Source organism: Enhydra lutris, unplaced genomic scaffold, assembly GCF_002288905.1.
Source record: "Enhydra lutris kenyoni isolate GAN:26980312 unplaced genomic scaffold, ASM228890v2 scaffoldscaffold58, whole genome shotgun sequence".
Lineage (NCBI taxonomy): Eukaryota > Metazoa > Chordata > Mammalia > Carnivora > Mustelidae > Enhydra > Enhydra lutris.
In genome coordinates this window covers 12051904-12057436 of record NW_019154142.1, presented here as the reverse complement: position 1 = coordinate 12057436, position 5533 = coordinate 12051904, and the positions used below count along the sequence as shown (strand labels likewise).

The 5533-nt window shown below is 40.8% G+C and overlaps 1 pseudogene; it reads left to right on the top strand.

Annotated features, from left to right (window-relative positions):
* LOC111158247 overlaps positions 1-4588 on the top strand; it is a 32455-nt pseudogene extending 27867 nt beyond the window's left edge.
* The last annotated feature ends 945 nt before the right edge of the window (positions 4589-5533 follow it).

Below are 5533 nucleotides of genomic sequence, written 5' to 3'. Positions count from 1 at the left end.
TTTTCCCGGGCTGCTTTCAGGATCTTCTCTTTGTCACTAAGACTTGTAGATTTTACTATTAGGTGATGGGGTGTGGACCTATTCTTATTGATTTTGAGGGGGGTTCTCTGAACCTCCTGGATTTTGATGCTTGTTCCCTTTGCCATATTGGGGAAATTCTGTCCAATAATTCTTTCCAATATACCTTCTGCTCCCCTCTCTCTTTCTTCTTCTGAATCCCAATTATTCTAATTTTGTTTCATCTTATGGTGTCACTTATCTCTCGAATTCTCCCCTCATGGTCCAGTAGCTGTTTGTCCTTCTTTTGCTCAGCTTCTTTATTCTCTGTCATTTGGGTCTTCTATATCGCTAATTCTTTCTTCTGCCTCATTTATCCTAGCAGTAAGAGCCTCCATTTTTTATTGCACCTCATTAATAGCTTTTTTGATTTCAACTTGGTTAGATTTTAGTTCTTTTATTTCTCCAGAAAGGGCTTTTATGTCTCCTGAGAGCGTTTCTCTAATATCTTCCATGCCTTTTTCAAGCCCGGCTAGAACCTTGAGAATCGTCATTCTGAACTCTAGATCTGACATATTACCAATGTCTGTATTGATTAGGTCCCTAGCCTTTGGTACTGCCTCTTGTTCTTTTTTTTGTGGTGAATTTTTCCGCCTTGTCATTTTGTCCAGATATGAATATATGAAGGAGCAAGTAAAATACTTAAAGGGTGGCAACAACCCCAGGAAAATATGCTTTAACCAAATCAGAAGAGATCCCAAATCATGAGGGAGGAGAAAGGGGATAAAAAGAGGTTCAGAAAGGAAAAAAAAAAAAGAAACAATTAAAAAAAGAGAATAAAGAATATAAAAAAGAAAAAAATATATATATATTAGATAAACTAGCTAAAAAACGTTAAAAAAGAAAAGGGTAAATGTTAAAAAATTTTTGGCAGAAGAAGGGAAAAAATATTGAAAAAGAAAAAAGATTAAATTAACTGCAAGGCTAAAGAATCATGGGGAGAAAGCCATGAGTTCCGTGCTTTGCTTTCTCCTCCTCTGGAATTCCACTGCTCTCCTTGGTATTAAAACTGCACTCCTTGGTAGATGAACTTGGTCCTGGCTGGAATTCTTGTTGATCTTCTAGGGGAGAGGCCTGTTTTAGTGATTCTCAAGTGTCTTTGCCCCAGGAGGAATTGCACTGCCCTTACCAGGGGCCGGGCTGAGTAATCCGCTCGGGTTTGCTTTCGGGAGCTTTTGTTCCCTGAGCGCTTTCTGTAGAATTCTGGAGGATGGGAATGAAGATGGCGGCCTCCCGGTCTCCGGCCCGGAGGAGCCGGGAGCCCAGGGCCCCACTCCTCAGTGCGCCCTCAGAGAACAGCGCCCAATTACTCCCGTCTCCCTGGCCTCTGGCTGCGCTCCGAGCTGACCGAGCCTGCGACCGGTTCAAGGTAACCCTGAGCTGAGAGCTCAATCCTTGGCTCTGTCTCTGTAGCCAGCTTCCTCGTTCTAATACCTGTAAGCTCTGCGACACTCAGACACCCCCGATCCTTCTGTGACCCTGCGGGACCTGAGCCCACACTGACCCCACTTGGGCTTCATCCCAGTTAAGCTTCTGGAGTGATGTCCCTCAGCGGAAGAGACTTTTAAAATCCTGATTTTGTGCTTCTTTGCTCCGCCGCTTGCCGGGAGCCAGCCCCTCCACCCTGCCGTCTATCTTCCCGTTGCTTTGGATTCAGTTCTCTGCCAGTCCTACCTTTCAGAAAGTGGTTGATTTTCTGTTTCTAGAATTGCTGTTCTTCTTCTCTTCGATCTCCCGTTGGATTTGTAGGTGTTTGCAATCTTTAGATAAGCTATCTAGGTGATCTCCTGCTACCTGAAGCAGTCTCAGCCTGCTACTTCTCCACCATCTTGCCTCCTCCTCGACGATTTTATCTTTTAATTGGAGTCTTCATTCTATGTTTTATGAAAAGTTGACATAACTGGATTTAGACCTACAATTTTGCTCTTTTTTATTTTTCTTGGTAAATTTATTTTTGCATTTGGGTTTGATCCAGATTTTAATTCATCATACAAACTATGCTAGCATTAACATTCGACTATTTTCTCCACATCTCAATAACATGTCTGCTTGTGTCAAACCCGCTCCTCCTTCCCCTTGTACCCAGACCAGGCAATTATTACCAGACTTAAAAGTGACTGCAAGCTTTGATCCCCTACCAATGGCTCATCCAACTCTCGACCTTAATTTATTAGCCATCTGAAAATGTGTTAAGGAAACCTAACTCAAAATTGGAGTCAGGAAGCCATGAAAGGAGAGCTGTCAAGCGCAAAGCATTCTATGTAGCTTGCATAAGTCCAGCAGGAAGAAGGAAGATTTACTCTCTGGGCAACAGCAGGCTGTAAGTGCCCAGCAAAAGCCAGCTGCCCTGGCTTGCAGCCAAGGAGAGGCCACCACTTCAAACTCTTATTTTCTTCCAACGAACATGTCTTTGAAACAACCATCTTCAACTTCCTCCTTTCCTATAAAAGGAAGCTCTCCTCTGTTCTCTGGACTTGCCCATGGTTCACCATAATTAGCTTGTCCTGATTTGCAATTCTTCTGCTATTCCCTAACAAACTTGATTTTGCTGGCTGAATTGCTTACCTATTTTTTCTTAAAGTTTGACAGCGACCTATAGCATATAACTTTTCAATAACTTTAAACAAATGCATTATTTCCAAGTGTATCTTGTACTTCCTTATTGCTACCAGAGTTATGGTCTTTTGTGACTTCGTACATTATAATTAGATATGGGTATATGATATGAGATATCTTCTCCAGCAATTTTTAAGCAAAAGTTATTGACTTATCAATAAATAAAGAAATGAAATAAATAAATAAAACAAATAAATGACAAATAAAATAAAACAGGATTTATAGTCATACAGTCCTGAGCTTGTTTCTTAGTTTCTTCATTTTCTACCTGTGACATGGAGAAGTTAGTTAATTTTCAGAGCCTTAATTAGTACATTCATAAATCCTATTTCTTACAACCAACCACATATTATTATGAAGATTAAATAAGATCTTATATGTAAGTTACTCATTTCCTAGACAATGATGGAAACTCAACAAATATTGAACTTCTGTACATATATAAATTTGGATAATTTCTGCATAAGTTTATATCATAAAATAGATACAAAAATGTTACATTTTCTAAAATTTAAATTATTTAAGGCCCCATACCACTGTATCTCCCATGCCCCCAATTATGGTGGGAGCACTAGCAGTAGCAGGACTCTGCTCAGCCTTCCTACCTACCTCCTCCACAGCTTCTTTAAGGCAACTACACCCATACCCATGACCATAGTTGTTCATACCCATGTGTCTTCCCCATATTTTGTCAGTAGTCAGTGGCCAGGCTAAAGAAGCAATTCCGCAAAGCCACTCAGAAAGTAGATGAGAAGAAGGAGCCAAGCTAGATGATGACTTCAAAGAGGTAGAGAGGAAAGTAAAAGTCACCATCAAGACTGTGATGGAAATAATTACCAAAACAATTGAGTACCTTCAAGGGGCACCTGAGTGGCTCAGTGGGTTAAGCCTCTGCCTTCGGCTCAGGTCATGATCTCAGGGTCCTGGGATGGAGCCCTATGTTGGGCTCCCTGCTCAGCGGGGAGCCTGCTTCCCTCTCTCTCTCTGCCTGCCTTTCTGCCTACTTGTGATCTCTCTCTGTCAAATAAATAAATAAAATCTTAAAAAAAAAAATTGTTTTTTGTACTTTCAAGCCAACCCAGCTTCCAGAGATAAACTCAGTATGATCCACATCATGTCAAAAATCTGCAGCCAGGAGAAGGAGACAGGATATCCCCAGGTAGAAGGTCTGCTGGTAGAGGTAATGCTCATGTTTGGAGGAAAGCTTAGAGATGATTGTAACTTTGGCCCAGCGCTTGGTAAGGTGGGAGAAGCCATTCAAGAACTCTTGGAGGTTTAAGACTTTTTGGACATGGAAGTGAAGTGGAACTTCATTGACCTCCTTCAGAACCTTCATGACAGAATGCTGAAGGAAATTCATCTACAGAATTTAGAGGTTGAAGCCTGGACTTTGATTATAAGAAGAAACAATAAGGCAAGATTCCCAATGAAGAGCTCTGTGAGGATTTAAAGAAATTTGATGAGTCTCAAGAAGTTTCTGAGTCAAGCATGTTTAACATGTGAGCCAGCTCTCTGCACTCTTTCAAGACCAGCTGGAGTACCGTAAGTGGACAGTCCAGATCCTGCAGCAAGTTATGCCCAGACTGGAAGAAAGAATAAGATAGGCTTCATCTCAGCCTACAGTGGAATATCAGCTTAAACCACAAATGAGCCAGGTTTCCAACTGGAGACAGCACTCAACCCATTGAAAACTTCTCCCACAGGGACAGTCCCAGGAGCCCCAGGGGATCAGCCCTGCTGCTGAGTTCTGTACAACTTTGCACCAGCAAATGAAAGGGAATTGGGTTTTAAAGAGGGTAATATCATCATGCTCACTAACCAAACTGATGAGCACTGGTACAGGGGATGGCTTCATGGCCAGTCAGTCTTCTGCCCCGTCAACTATGTGGAGACTCTGGTCACCTTGCCCCATTAAGATGTTAAGCTGGCAGGCTCACCTCCACTGTATCTTGATATGGATATTTAAATTTAACTGCTGCTTTGATAATGCTGCTTACAACACATCCCAGGTGCGGGCTGCAGTTGTCCAAGTTATCAAGCTCCACCCTTCTTTGATTAACTTGTATTATCCTACATGGTGATGGGTAGTATCTTCTTAGCCTGGTGAGCATGGCACATACTTTTTAAAATACCATCTGAGATCAGCCAGTAGTCATAGAACTCTGTTTACATGGTTCTCAGGAGGCTGTAGCTTCCTAAAAGATGACCTTGAGCCACATCACAGAAACACCATCCTAGTGAAGATATGATTTGTCACCCTGGGGCCATCTCAAGGTCTCAGCCTCTCCATTTTAATAGAAGAATGTTCTTCCTTCCCCATTTTCTTCTCCCAAATAGGTACATCACAGAATTATGGAAGAAAGCCTCCCTTTCCAGCAAATTGTCTTTGTATCTGAATTAATTGGCCCCACATTGCTGTCTGTAGAAAAACATTGAATGTGTGTTCAAAACCTTCTCTGAAAATGGTCATCTTTGTTTCTCTCAATTATGCCTACTCCAGAGGGAAAGCCAGTTTTCTTCCCTCCCTGCTAATAAAGCCAGAAGAGACTTCTGTTTATTTCTTTTTTGTCCTAAAAATCTAAGTATCCATGTTAATTATCTTTAAATTAACTCAAAAAGAAAATTCCCTGTAATTATTTTTATATTTTTGGTACTTCATTGAAATAAAGTCTTATCCTTACTGTCAAATATGCCTTTACTTCATCTGTCTCTCTACTTTTCCCCCAGTCCCTATTGGAAATAACATATTCTCATTTTCTGATCATAAAATATTTCAATCCCTAACTCAAACCTATTATGATACATCAAAAATATTTTTCTTTAATAGTTGAAATAGAATATTATATTCATTTTTAAACAA